Source organism: Arachis hypogaea, chromosome 5 (genome assembly GCF_003086295.3).
Source record: "Arachis hypogaea cultivar Tifrunner chromosome 5, arahy.Tifrunner.gnm2.J5K5, whole genome shotgun sequence".
Classification (NCBI taxonomy): domain Eukaryota; kingdom Viridiplantae; phylum Streptophyta; class Magnoliopsida; order Fabales; family Fabaceae; genus Arachis; species Arachis hypogaea.
In genome coordinates, this window is record NC_092040.1 from 108172973 (window position 1) to 108188791 (window position 15819).

The 15819-nt window shown below is 38.7% G+C and overlaps 1 long non-coding RNA gene across 1 annotated transcript; it reads left to right on the top strand.

Moving 5' to 3' along the window:
- Nucleotides 1-14556: 14556 nt before the first annotated feature.
- On the top strand, nt 14557-15541 carry LOC112799839 (uncharacterized). Its single transcript, XR_003201234.3, has 2 exons — nt 14557-14646; nt 15147-15541. It is a non-coding gene; the product is annotated as an uncharacterized lncRNA (long non-coding RNA).
- The last annotated feature ends 278 nt before the right edge of the window (nt 15542-15819 follow it).

A 15819-nucleotide genomic window follows, 5' to 3' on the forward strand; every position in this document is an offset into this window, starting at 1 on the left:
TTCATCCCAAAATATAAAAGGGAGGTAAAACGTTTATTTTACACATTGCATTCTGCAAAGCTTATCACTCACTTACTTACTTGAGTGTCGGAGTGCCTTTTACAGGTATCCACCCCCTTATTCTCTTATTGCCGACGTATACCTCATCCTGACGGAAAGCATACAAGTATTCACCGGCGAACAAGCTATACACCTGTCAACCTCTACAAGAACAATTGGCGCCGTTTATGGAGACTCGAAATAAAAACCCTTCTTTCTATAGGTCCCAAAACTCCCATACTTGCTCGTTGCTGACCTACCTCCTCCCACACCATCCGAGCTTCTTCGAATGGTAACGGAGTTACAATAGGCTACTCAGCGCATGGCAGAAGAAAATCAACGAATGTCAAATCAAATAGTCGAGCTAACCAATGTTCGGATTGAAAATAATGACAATGAGCGTCCAGAAGATGAAGAAGAACATTCTAATCCAACGCATATCTCGAAAACTCAACAACCAGAGGAAAACCAACAAAATAATGACAAGGACGAATTGGACAACGTTGTTGGTCCATTCACGGCCGATGTTATGAATTTCAAACTGCCTAAGAACTTCACCTTACCGCTCACATTGACTCCCTACGATGGCTTGGGAGACCCAAAAAAACACATCAAGAAATTCCGATCTATGATGAATTGATGATCGTAAACGGTGCTTCTGATCCTATTTTATGTCGTTGTTTTCCTACCATTTTAGACGACCCTGCACTTGATTGGTTTTCATCTTTGCCTGCAGATTCAATTTCACGCTTTCAGGAGCTCGCCAAGCAATTCGAAGATCAGTTCACTGCATCTTCCATCTATTTACATGATTCCGACTATTTAAATACCATCAAGCAACAGCAGCACGAAAGTTTAAAGGACTATATCACTCGTTTCACCAAAGTGGCAATGAGAATTCCAAATCTCTACCCCAAGGTGTACCTGCATGCTATATAGAGTGGACTCCGCCCAGGAAACTTCCAAGAAACCCTCACAGTGGCCAAACCTAAAACCTTGTCCAAGTTCTGCGAAAAGGCTAAAGGCTAAATGGAAATTGAAGAGCTACGCCAAGCTCGGAAATCCGAGAAGAATCAAAACAGTAAGGACAACAACAAAGCTCGGGCCAACAAGAAACCCTTTGAATCTATAGATGGTACAATGCTACCTAAGTCTTGGAATATTTATTCTTTAAAGCAATATTATAGCAAAAAGACAGGGACAAACTTGTACTCTTTTTCCTACTTACAAGATTTTTTTCAAAAAGAGTTTTGCTTTGAGAGATTTTAATGAGGCAAGCCTACCTGCACCTTTATAAACAAAGGTCGTATAATAAATCATTATGGCCCGAAAAAAGGCCGATCTATATCTATTATCTCTGTTTTTCGATCTATATCTATTATCTCTATTTTCCGATCTATATCTATTATCCCTGTTTTAGTTTTCTGATCTATATCTATTATCCAATTTTTCGATCTATATCTATTATCCTTGTTTTCCAATCTATATTTATTATTTCTATTTTCAAATCTATATCAATCATTACCAAATCTATTCAGATCGATATCAATTATTATCAAATCTATTCATATCTATATCCATCATTATTCGATCTATATAAATTATTATCGGATCTATATCAATTATTATCAAATTTATATCAATCATTGTCAAATCTGTATCAACTATCATCAGATTTATATCAACTATCTTCCAAAATATGACTATCAACAGTCAACAAATTCAATCAAATATCAAACAAGCACAAACACTTATCCATTCGTGATGACTGTTCAATTCAAAGTCGCATCCTTTATACATGCGCAATCAAACTCAATCATTAAGCAGATCACCAAACAAAGGTGAACTAATACGATATTCTCGCCTAACCAATTCACTTCTATCAAACCCGTCTCAGCAACGGGGACCAATACATCAATGGCAATCTAAAACAAGTCATTGTCTAACTCAGTTATTCAACAAAGACGGGATATTCTCTCTCTACTATTACATCCCTAACAAACATAAGGGACTAACATATCAACGGCAACTATTGCCTAAATCAAATATTAATCTATCAATTACTCAGATATCTGTCAAGTCGAATTCAAACAGTCCAAACCAAATCAAATCTCACCAACACTACCCTCATTAACAAATAGTGAACCCCGGATCCTCACATCCTCACTTACCTAGTTATAAGAGTCATGATCCTCAACTTTATATTTTTTTCCTTACCTACAATTCTTTCAGAAAAGTGAAAAGAAGAAGAAGAAATAGTGGTAGTAACACAAACTAACCTCTTTTATTCATGCCTTTAAGACTCCAAAATGCTTCAATAAGAAAGCAATGTTGCCTTTATGAATCTTTTTAGGATTCCAAATATAAAGCAAATGCCACATTTAATGAAACTATTTAATTCCATGAAAAACCCTAATCGTTGCATCTATTAAATCAACGGTTCAAAATTATATTGGAAAAACCAAAGGCACAATCAATGACAAGACTACTACACTTTTCAATATATGTTAACTTTAAATCACGTCTGAAATTCAAATTATTTTATTCTTTATTTTAATAAAGTAAGTTGATTTAGGAGTTCCATACCGATAACTCATACCGTCGAGTTATAACTAAAAAAGCTCAACCCGCTTTATCAAAATATAGCCAGGCTAAGTTTGGGGGCTGTGATATGACTGTTATAACTCATCCTTAATGTTATAACTCGGCAGTATATGTTATAGATCAGTTATGTGATATGACTGTTATAACTCGTCCTTAATGCTATAACTCGGCAATATAAATTATAGATCAGTTATCAATAATGGGCACCAAAAGAAATATTATAACCTTGATATGCTATTACTCTCCATTAATGCGAATTATTGAGAGTATAACTGTCGATGCTTCATCCCAAAATATAAAAGGGAGATAAAACGTTTATTTGACACATTGCATTCTGCAAAGCTTATTACTCACTTACTTACTTGAGTGTCGGAGTGTCTTTTACAGGTACCCACCCCTTATTCTCTCATTGTCAATGTATATCCCATCCTAACGGAAAGCTTACAAGTATTCACCGGCAGACGAGCTATACATCGGTCAACCTCTACAAGAACAATAATTAATTTTGGAACAAATAACACAAATAAAACAATTGAAAATTATATTTACACAAATGCAATAATCTAAAACTGGTTACATCCATGTCTTAGTTCTATTCTATACAAATTGCTATTGCCTACCACGTTTATCATTTGAACATAAACGGCGGCCCTCCTGCATCGATTTACGAAGAACACCAACTAAACATAAACTGCGGCACCCTTGTATCAGTTTATGAATAACACAAACTGGCCATAAAACGTGGAACCCCTGTAGCAGTTTATGAATAACAGCAAATGCATATATACCGCGACACCCTTTAGCGATTTAGGAAGGAGAAGAACTCTGCTTAATCTGCGAGACCCCTAGCGCGGTTTATGTATAGTGGGATTATAAAATCGTGATAGCTAATGACGGATTGCATACTTGAGTGTGTGAGTTTAGTTTGGGGTTGAGGATTTGAGAGAGAATCACGCGACAGCGACACTCTGGCGAGGTGGGGTCATAGAAGAACAAAATCGTTTGTATCGATTGAACGACGTTGCTCACATGGCTAGAAGCATTAATGAAGAGGTTAGTTGTTTATATGTTGTTCTCTCTATATGTTAATTGTTTTTATGGTATTCCGCGTTCATATCTTTTGCCACTTTGATTAGTACCAATTTAATTTTTTTTCTTATTAATTTATGTGTTAGTCTTTTATATGTGAATTATTTAATTCATATAATTTAGGTCCTAGTTTATTTTCAGTTAAAAATTAATTAGTACCAATTTAACTTTTTTTGGTTAATTTATGTGTCAATTTTTTGTCTGTTAATTAAATAATTCATACATAATTTAGGTCCTAGTCTATTTTCTGTTAAAATTTGATTAGTACTATTTTATTTTATTTTTTTTGTTAATTTATGTGTTAGTCTTTCATCTGTGAATTATTTAATTCATAAATAATTTAGGTCCTAATCTATTTTCTGTTAAAATTTGATTAGTACTAATTTAATTTTTTTGTTAATTTATGTGTTAGTCTTTTATCTGTGAATTATTTCATTTATAAATAATTTAGGTGTTAGTCTTTTTTCTGCTAAAATTTGATTAGTACTAATTTAATTTTTTTGTATGATGCAGTCGACTAAGTGTATTTATAGTGTTAGGAGACAACAAAATATGCCTCTACATGAGCGGATCATATCTTATTTGGAAATCGCTCGCTTGTATCACTTGACTAGGCTAAACACTCATTGGTTTTATGTGGATGAGCCTCTGGTGAGTGCATTTATTGAGAGGTGGTGTCTTGAGACGCACACTTTCCACATGCCGTTTGGAGAGTGCACCATCATGTTGCAGAATGTGGCATATTAGTTAGGGTTGCCCATTGATGAGGAGGCTGTTAGTGGGTGCCTCACTGACTTCGAACAGTTCATGGACAATGGGAGACCAGCGTGGGAGTGATTTCAAAAGTTATTCGGCAAGCTACCGATGCCGAATAAGGTCAAGCAGATGACGATCCATTTCACATGGTTCCATGAGAGGTTCAGAGCGCTCCTAGCCGATGCGAATGAGGAAACGATACGTATATACGCTCGTACTTACATTATGATGCTACTATCCACTCAATTTTTTTGTGACAAGAATGTGAATCGGGTTCACCTTTGGTGGTTGCCGTTTGTAGTGAGGCTTGATGAGTTGGACAATCATGGCTGGGGCTCAACTACACTGGTCTGGTTGTATAGATCCATGTGTCGGGTTGCCAATAGAAATGTTACTAATTTAGCCAGACCACTTCATCTACTGCAGTATTGGATTTTCTGGCAGTTCCCCATGTTGAGGCTGAATGGATTTGACATATTTAGTTTTCCACTAGCATCCAGGTAATTTTAATGTTTTGCACGTCATACATGTTTATTTCAATGTAGTATCCTTCTTTATGCACTACTAATAACGAGTGAATTGTAGGTAGGCAACGTATCTACCAACCTCTGATGCCAAGGAGCAAAGAATTATTCAAATGCGTCTTGCTTTGGACAGATTGCGTGATCGACACGTAAGTTATTTAGGTTTGACATTTGTAGCATACACAGTTTACAAGGTTCTTTTTATGGTGTTTTCTAATCTTATATTGTCCTTAACAATTTTTGTGGGAGCCTTATTCTACTGCTGAGGTAGTAGCTGTGGTTCATCCAAAGATACTTGCCGAGGAGCACTGTAGGTTACGGCGGGTGGTCACGAGCTTGATTTATTTTGCCATGATTGAGTGGCATCGAGTTGATAGAGTGGCATTGCAGCTTGGTGACATACATCATATACCTTAGCCAGCTCTGAACATAGACTAGCTCCATGCGAAGGATGGTAGAGGTGGAGATCGATGATTTTCCACTTATTATCAGACATGACTTCTACATTGGAATAATAGGGTTGATTCCATTCTTAGAATCTAGAGAGTTGTTGATCTAGGTCCATCCGCAGAGTACCTTGACTGGTGGCATTGGGTGGCGCATAGGGTTCTTTTCCCAGATGCCACATTTGATGATCCTAGGCCGATTGAAATCTCGGCAGAAGCTCATCGCTGAGGGACAACTACGACACGTGCCAGGGTGCAAGTTCTGGACATGCCTAATAACAGGCGTGTTGAGCGGCAAAGACAAGTTGGTAGATCTTGGTTGCCCTTCTCTTATACATCTCATATTAGGATATGGAATGACAGTGGGACCATCATATTGTTGCCAAAGCCCTTCTGGAATGGGCAATGTGAACCCCATCTTATATACATTGAACACTACTCATACTGTATACATCATGAACATATGTCGCCCAGTTCAACTGCGAGTGAGTGCAGCATGCGATGACATGACAATATGAGTAATGCAAAGCCTGAAAATACCCACAATCACATGTATGATCTCTAAGTGAAACTCGATATATGTCAAGCAAGAAGTTACCAGTAGGAGTCGTCTCAGCCATAGTATACCCAATATGATGCCTGTCGAACAAAGTGATGGTGAAGTATCTCGAATCTCTCAAGTTGTGGTCTATTGCTTTCACCAAAGCCTGTCCAATCCTCAATTGCGCCTCTGTTGTTTGTCCTCACATAATAAACAACTCTGCAAGCCTTCCGTACATAGACTTCACCAACGATATGACTAGGAGGTTCCTTGTATCCTTTAAGACAAAATTAATGCATTCAGAGATGTTGGTGGTCATGTGGCAAAAGCATCTCCCACTATCCTGATGCTAGGTCCACTTATCATATTTCATTCGGTTGACCCAATCACACATAACCAGATTCTCAGTCGGTATAATATCAAACCAATAACCAAACTCCACCTCAGTCTTCGCATATGAAGCATTCACAAGTAGCTTTTTTGCATCTTGACCCTTGAAACTCAACGAAAAGTTTGCCACCACATGACGATATAGAATGCTCGATAAGCACGTGGAGCTAGCCAACCTCTATCAGGGGCCTCCAGCTAGCCTTGATGCCATTATGCCTGTCGGAGATAACAAGAATACCCTCTTGTAGCATCACATGCTGTCGTAGGTTGGACAAGAATAAAGACTACGACTCCGCATTTTCTTCCTTCACAAGTGCAAATACAACCAGTAAGATGTTCGAGTTTCCATCTTGCATTATAGCCAGAAGCAAGGTACCCCATATTTGCCATACAAGTGAATACTATCGATACTCACTAGTGAATTGCAATGTCGAAAGGCTTCAATGCAAGGAGGAAATGTCCAGAAAATACGTTGAAAATACACTGTAGATTCATCAACCTGATCTTCAACTCTAATCGGATAAGTCTTCAACATAGCAATTGTGTCGACCATAGTGGATTGGACTCCAAGCATCCAACGTGGCAACTCATCGTAGAACTTTTCCCAATCACTATAAATCTGTGCTATTACTTTCTACTTTTCCAGCCGAACCTTCCTGTAAGTAGGCTTGAACCCATAAGTTGCTTTTGTTGCTTCATGCAACACCTTTATCGTAACCACAGCATCCACTCTAACCAATGGAAAGGTCCTCGCACAAATGACGTCGCAATCAAGCTGTTAGTGATTGCTTGAATCGATGTAGATAAGCAAGTGTGCGGTCCATTATACCTTCCAACCTCCCAGGTACCTTTTCGTGCATGAAGTGAGATGTGAATCAACTACGTGCAACCTTTGCCAAATTCCTTGCATTTTTCATGGTACTTAAGATGATCAGACTCTAACATCTTGTATTCAACCCCACGACGGATGCTCTAATCCTTCACAATAGGGGTGTTCAAATCCAAATCGATCCAAATTAAACCGCTCATCCAATTCGATCCAAACCGAAAACCGATTAAAACCGCACTAATTCAGATTTGATTGGATTCTATTTTTTGCAAACCGCTGGATTGGATCGGATTTCGGATCTACTTTTCATAACCGATCCAATCCAATCCAAACCGCACAATGTGCTATAATATTATTATTTTATTATTATATTTATAATTATACTTATAACATGTTCAATTTGTTATACATTTTTCTATTATTCATGTATTATTATTATTTAATAAATATTTTATGTTCAAAATGTTATTTATTTATTTATTTTAACTAACCTATAATTTTATTTCTATTGTTATGTTATCGTTAGCTTTTTAAGATATTGTTAAGACTTGTTATGTCATTGTTGATTATTTAAAATTTGATGTTGAGACTTGTTATATGTATTTAATTTTTTTTATTTAAAAAACCGCAAATCCAAACCGATCCAACCCGCTTGTAATCGGATCATATCGGATCGAATTTCCAAAAAAATATTCATCCAATCCAAACCCCACTGCACATAAATTAAGCATTCGGATCGGATGACTTTTTCCCTTAAAACCGAACCAAACCGCACCGCGAACACCCCTACTTCACAATCAACAAAACTTCTTTTCTCAATTTGAAATTCTGTAGGAGCGGTTCTATGATACAATCCTTGACCCCCAAAGACAGCATCTACGTCTGCCTTTTACCCCATAACCTCCAAGTTTAGGGTTGAAAAGTGCGGAGGATATTGCTGTGCCGGGACTTGATAGGCCGTACTGTGTACGTGGATTGCTCATTGTATCATCATCACTGTCCCCAACTATATCGACAGGCTCTTCATCTGAATTATCCTCTCACATTGTATTCTCAACTCTATTAGGTTCACCGTTGCCTACACAATCAGAAATCATGACAGAGAATTAGTCATCTCAATTGCCAGCCGGTGGAACGAACGGTTCTCCAATACTTCACAACCATCTTCATCCGCATGGTTCAAATCAATCACAAAGGATGGAAATGCAATAAACGAACAAGCTGGAGCAACCACAGGAATCGAACTAGAAGCACCCCCAAGGCAGTCGACTAAGGATTCAGAGCTAATACCCCCTAAGTGTCGACACCATCCTCTAACTTTGCATACAACTCGTGTGTTTTGACCTCTGGAAGACTTCTCTGACAATGAAACAGAACCTACAGATCTTCATCATACCCTATCACAAATGTATCATACTTTAAACCGGTTGAGACAACTGCAACAGGGATCTTATAAAATAACTTCTTTGCTCACTTAGTCCCAAACACCTTAAACTTCTGCAATATACTGGTTTTTAGATCTGACAAGGTATTCGATGAACGGATAAATACACTCAAGGGATCCTTGTCGGTGAACTTCACACCCTCTCTTTGACTTTTATAGATTTTTCCAGAGCAATAAACTAATGCTAAGAAACTATCCCCACTAGACATTGTGGAAATGACACTCTCCTTAACAATTACCTTCAGTTGGTATATATAGATGCTCGAACTATTTATAATCTGCTACTGGTCCCAATGGATTGTCACTGCACATAAACCGCTACAAGGTTGTCGCGGTTTATGGCCAATTTTTAGTCTTCATAAACCGTTACAGAGATGGCGCAGTTTATGCACAAATTGTAAAAACATGGTAGCCACTAGCGATTTATATAGAGTAGAACCAAGACATGGATGTAACAAGTTCTAGATTGTTATATTTGTGTAAATATGAATCCCAATTATTTTATTCATGTCATTTGTCCTTAATTTTTGTGGATTTTTTTAAATAAATAAAATAAATATTTTTATTAATCAAAATAAATAATTTGTAGCATTTTTACCAAAATACATCGTATTTCTTATCTCATTTAGAGTGCACGTAGGCACGAAACAACATGGCTGTATATATATATTTATTTTGTCTACAGTGCCTGTTGAGTCCTTATTACATCCATTTCTTCAACTTTTCTTCCACTTCTACCTTTTTCTAATCAAATTTTTTAATTACTACGAGATTATGGTGCGCGCCAATACACATAATGCGGACATCAACTGAGTGAACGCGACATGACACCTTGTTGGGGCAGCCAACTTTGAGGTTGGTGTTATTTTTTATTTTATGTTTATGTTAAAGCATCCACGTGTGGCCATACTTAGAGTACTTTTATAGAAGTAGTATGCAGTATATGTTAGACGAATGAATATAGTGTTAGTTATGATTTAAATGATAGGTTATGATTTTAGGCATACTTTAAAACGGATTTGTTATTTAAATATTTATTTAGGTTTGTTATTCTTTAAACTAAGTTATTAAGCATATGTTCATTAATTTAGCTATTGATTATTTAACTAAATATTTCTTAGTTAACTTAATTAAGTAACAAGATGTTTACATTTCTAGTTATTAAATATTTAAGTAAATGGTTTTATTTAAATTTGTTATTAAATTAAGTTATTAAGTTGATGGTTTACTTGTTGTAAGTTATTTAAATAAATATTTTTAGTTAATGTAAGTTGTGAGGGAGATGTTTTATTAATGTTGTTATTAATTATTTAATTAAATATTTTTATTTAAATTAAATGATATGGATGTTTATTAATTTAGTTATTAATTATTTAAGTAAATATTTTTATTTAAATTAATTTTTATTTAAATTAATTTATAAGGTAAATATTTGTAGTTATTTGTTAAACTAGTTGACTTATAATTTAAATTAATTTGTTGTGTAAACATTTTTTGGGAGAATTTTTTATTGTGAAATTTTTATAGCTTTATAGGGTTACACATTTTTTATTCGGATTTTTTATTGTTTACTAGAGGCCTCACCTACTTCTTCCCAAGAAAGAGAGTCACACACATCTACCACCGGCCGCCATTGTCCCCTACTTGAGGCAAGCTGGCTTCGGCGACGCAGTGCTACTTAGGAATTTTGCATTTGACAATGCCCTGATTACGACATTAGTGGAGTGTTGGCGGCTTGAGACCCACACCTTTCACCTGTCGTGGGGTGAGTCCACCATCACCCTACAGAACGTTGCATACCACCTCTGGCTACGCGCGCATGAAGAGCCAGTGGGTGGGTGCTTCCATGATTTCCACACATGGTACCGGACCGAGGCTTGGGAGTTGGTAGAGCGGCTACTTGGTGCCAAGCCTCCTGCAGTCCGGCAGCAGAGTGCGCAGGCAAAGGAGTCTTTCTCCCTCAAGTTGGCATGGCTTCGGGAGCAACTCCGAAAGATGTCCGATATTGATGATCCAGCCACCCTTCGATAGTACGCGAGGTGTTACATACTGTTGATGATTAGGGGTTACTTGATGACTGATAAGTCAAATAATTAAGTCCATCTCCGGTGGCTCCCACTACTAGATGGCTTTCAGAGGTGCCGTTCTCTGTTTTACAGTGCTAGCATGGACGTACTGTTTTCTATGCTCTGCAGCACACCACTCCATCACAGACATCGTACGATGCACTCCTCTGTTAGTATCTTGACTATATCAGAGATTTCTCCAGTGGTGTCCACCTGAGCGACATGTTTACATGTAACCATGGTGCGAGGTAATTGTTCACTACGATTTTATTATTCTTCGTTTATATAATTCAATATGATGTGCAATTAATTGAATCGTGGTTATTCTCGAAAATATCCACAAGTTGATAGGTATGACACAGTAGAGCAGGGACCAACACGAACTGAGAGTCCTGCGATGGCGTCGGACGTTAGATCAGTTACAGTTGGATGAGGTAAGTGAGTTACCCTTTTATTCAGTTACATATGCATAAATTACTTATACTTTTTTAGTACATGTCACTGATTATTATTTTACAACGTACATTGTAGTTCCTGCGGACTCCCTACGATGACCCTGCACTGCAGGACATCTGCCCACTATGGCTGAAGGAAGAGGCAAAGTGAGGGACATGGATGTCTGTTGTTCTGCTCGTCTACTTCAACATAGTTGAATTATACCATGTCGACCAGGTGAAGCGCCAGTTTGATGGTGAGTAGCCAGTACTAGGGGACGCCAGTCAACGTTGATAGGTTCTTAACTACCATAGGACGGGGCAAGGACGTTTGGTGGCCTACTAAGCTTCGGGAGTGGTACGATTGGTGGAGGGCTCGGTTTGGGGAGGGATACCAGATATCCATTTAACTATGCACAGACTATTGACTAATGCGGGAATATGTGGATTGGTATCATCAAGCTTGCCATGTTAGACACTTGTCAGGGCAAAATGTGCTTGATGACCCTAGGCTGTTGGACTTACCGAGAGACGTGTAGCCTTTTGCCAGCTAGTCGAGGGACGTCCTACAGCTTCCTCGGAACGTGCCTGACCGTCGTTGACTGGCCAAGGAGGTTCGGCCGGACACCTAGAGGCCTACCAAGAAAGAGAGCGCGGAGGAGTTGCAGGACCTCGGAAGGACAGGGTTAAGCTTCGCAGGAAGCGCTTGGACGTTGAGTTCGAGGAGGAGGCTGAGTATCATCGACAGGAGGAACACAGGGATATGCCAGGCAAGTTCGATGACTCACCCCCACCACCACCACCTCCTCCACCATCACCACCACCACATTAGCCACTTGGTTCACATTCACAGGGATCTTGGGACGATTGGGATACTGGCCCACCTGGATGGCATGACGTCGGGACGTCCAGCAGTCGTCACGAGGCATTGGACGTAGATGAGATCCAGTTCGAGGAGGCATTCCATATTCACACCATTGACCAGGACACGATGCAGCGCATCACGGAGCAGTTCTGCACGGGTAGAGAGCAGAGCATGGGGCATGTCCATCAACAGTCATCTACTCCTATGTCTACCTCAGTCTGGGCACCGTACATTTCACCGGGACCTAGCTCCTCCTATGGTACACATGGCTGAATAGTGCACAGTATGCGACACCGCCATCGTTGGACTATGGGCTTCTCATGACAACATCCCAACCGAGGTCGACACCACTTTGTCCTTCACCTGGTCAACAGCAGTATCAACCCCATCCAAATGTATAGGTGCCTTACCTAAACAATTACTATGGCCCTACTCATCCACTTCCATTACAGTGACCACCTTAGTCACAGATCCATCTGTAGGTCACCCACAGCTTCCTCCAGACCCACGCACTAGCAAACCTCACTGATAGGCACGGCCTCCGCCCTATGACACCGGACACCACCTGCATTACCATGGTGATCAGCATCGGACAACCTCTCAGGATATGCCTAATTTGTTTGCATAAACCACACCTTTTCTCTCGATGCTCACCCTCGTCTATCTTATTACAAAACCTGGTAAAAACATGTCTGCTAGTAGCCTTCCTACTCATGGCTGGATTAGGATGCAACCGTGTCCGAACCACTTCGGCCAAAACTTATCGTTTTAGTATCAGTGGAAACTCCGTCTCATACACCTTGAACACAATGGATTGCAAGTACACCAGATGCACGTATGGACCCTATCCGACACTAGCAGCGGCACAAGTGGCAAGCGCATGATAACATGGAAAATGAAGTGATTGAAAAATGTCACAGTCACACGTACCTGCCGTCAAGCAAACATAGAACGAGCCTTGTGACCAACCTTCAAAAGGCTCTAACTTCTCAACCACAAACACTGAAGCTCGTCTGTCGTAGTGAGTAATGCACATCTTTGAGATTCCTTCTCTGTTTTTTTAGTAGCAGCTATCAACCATTGAAAAAATTGATTCCCTGCCACCATTTATGTCTGTGCTTTCCTGCTCTTCCTGACGAACAACTATTGTAGTCTCTTGTAAGTGCATCACACGATGGCCAAAATGGGCAAATAACGGGTACCCGTAAGTGCCGCATTCATGCACTTGGACAGGTTCATTGTCATGTGCCCAAACTGGCGACCACCATCCTAGTGTTGTAGCCAGATCTCTATGTTGAACCTACCAGCCCAGTCTGCCATCTCTCGCGACAAACCCCTCAAGGTATCCATGTACCAATCATACCCAGCTTTGCTTCGACTATAAGCAGCGTTTATTAAATATCGTTTGTCCTTAGCAGACTTGAAATGAGACATAAAGGTTGCGACCATGTGCCAGACACAATAAGCATGAAATGCTCTAGGAGGCTGCCAGCCACTGTTGTCGGCTCTCAATGCAGCATTGATCGCCTGGATCTGTCGGAAATAATCAACAGGCCATCTGATGGGGTGACATGTTGTCTCAAATTTGTAAGGAAGAAAGACCAGAACTCGATGCTCTCAGACTTAACAACTGCAAAAGCAACAGGAAGAATGTTGCTGTTGCCGTCTTGTGTCACTGTAATAAGCAAAACACTACCATATTTGCCATACAGGTGCGTGCCATCGACAGAGACGAATAGCTTGCAATGCTTGAATGCCTCCACACAGGCAGGGAAGGCCTAGAATACCTTATCAAACATGCTACAGTCGTGCACCATAAGGTGTCCATCATAGTACGATACGACCTTGAACTCACATATTGTTCCAATACAACAACTCTGCAGTACTTGCAGCAACCTAGGCACCTTATTGTATGACTCCTCCCAATCACCATATATTTGTGCAATTGCCTTTTGCTTCGCCATCCAGACCTTTCTATACAAGGGTTTAAAGTGATAGTTTTGCCTAACTGCACCTTGTGGTACAGGGATGTTGACACCGATAGGTTGGATTGTATCAATGGCAGGATGACACGACGGATGAGACTGCTGTCGAACTGTCTGAGACATGGTTGGTGATAAACATGCGTCCACTATTACGATCACACATTCACCACCACTAGACATTTTGGCTTATTTTTCTGAAGAAAAACGGAAAAGAGGAAGAAGTGAGATGTTTGTGAAGAATACAAAAGGATGTACATCCTTTTATAGCTGCTGAAAATTTGTTATAATGTATCTCGTTTATACTGTAAATGTCATAATTATTCACATATCCCGTTTACAGTAGTATAAACCAAATAAAAGTGCACATATTTCGTTTACACTGTAAACAAAATAAACGCGTCTAGTGTTTCATGCCTTATCCATAGTTGTAAAATTCTGTTTATTGGTGTTATATTTATGTTATATTTTTAGTTACTTTATTGTCTTGTTTCCCTGATATTTGTTTATAGTAATATTTTAAGTATTTCTGAATCTTCTGCCATTGCAGTTTGTGCTTGTTTCATTGGCTGGGTGGGGCGCATTCATCTATGGGAATTACAAGTTCTTCACTAGAGGCAAGGGCAACAAAGAAGTGGTACATAGTTTTACCTTCATTGGAAGTCCGAATTCAATTTTGTGGCTACTTCTTACACTCTAAATTTGCGTGGCAATTTATCTTCTTCTCATGATTTTACTTGATAAAGGTTCTATGGTTGCTTGTTACATTTAATTCTACAAAAACTTAATGAGAAATTATTTATCCTTCTAATTTATAAACAAAGAAACTAACGAGTGCTTTTTATGTTCTCACTATTTAGAAATCAGGAGAATATTTAGGAAGATATTCAGGAAGATATATCATTACTGAATTGTAATTGGCATGGTTTCTAAGTTTGGGTTCTCTTGCTTCAATTCATGAAATCACCAACCTAGTTTATGAGGTTCCGAATTTCAGTTAGATATGCTAAATGTGACTGGCATGATTAGGCTAAATGCATATTCTAGCATTCATTTATCATTCACAAATTTTATTTTCGGATTTTCTGTGCATCGTATCAACTTGCTTAGGACTCATTTTGTCATGTCTTGCTACAGAAAGTTGAAGAAGCACCAAACAAGGCTTGAGGTTGTTACTCCATAGAAGCGATATACCAGTTGCTTAATAAGTTGCCCTACTTAGATTTAGTTATAGGTATTGTGTTATTTACCGTTATGGTATTTCTATTACCATGCAAATTATCATCAAAGTTTTTAGCATTTTGTAGATTAGAAGCTTGGCTGCTGGGTTTGAATTTTAACTTTAATTAAACTCTTTCATAACATGATATTCGTCAATCATATTGTATACCCTTTGGTACATACTGGTACATATGAGACGAATTCTTGTAAGTTGAAATTGATCTACCTTTGATATTATTTGTGATACACAACTAAACATATGCATTAACACTAGAATATGTTTAAATAAACATTTTATTATAATGAAAAAAGGGAAGTTATTTTTATATCTTTTTATTTATATAGAACCGATTTTATCGGTTCAACCAGTGATTTATCGGTTGAACCGGTAAACTAGTGAACTAGTAACATGACCGGTTCGGTTCTTACAACTATGCATCACGGCCTACAATTCCTTGATTGCTAGTCAATGATGAACTCCAACATTTAATAATGAATGTAACGGCATCCAAAATAATGAAATATCCAGCAGCAGCATCACCAAAAATGTGATCATACTACAAACACAATATACTATCCACCCTCTTAC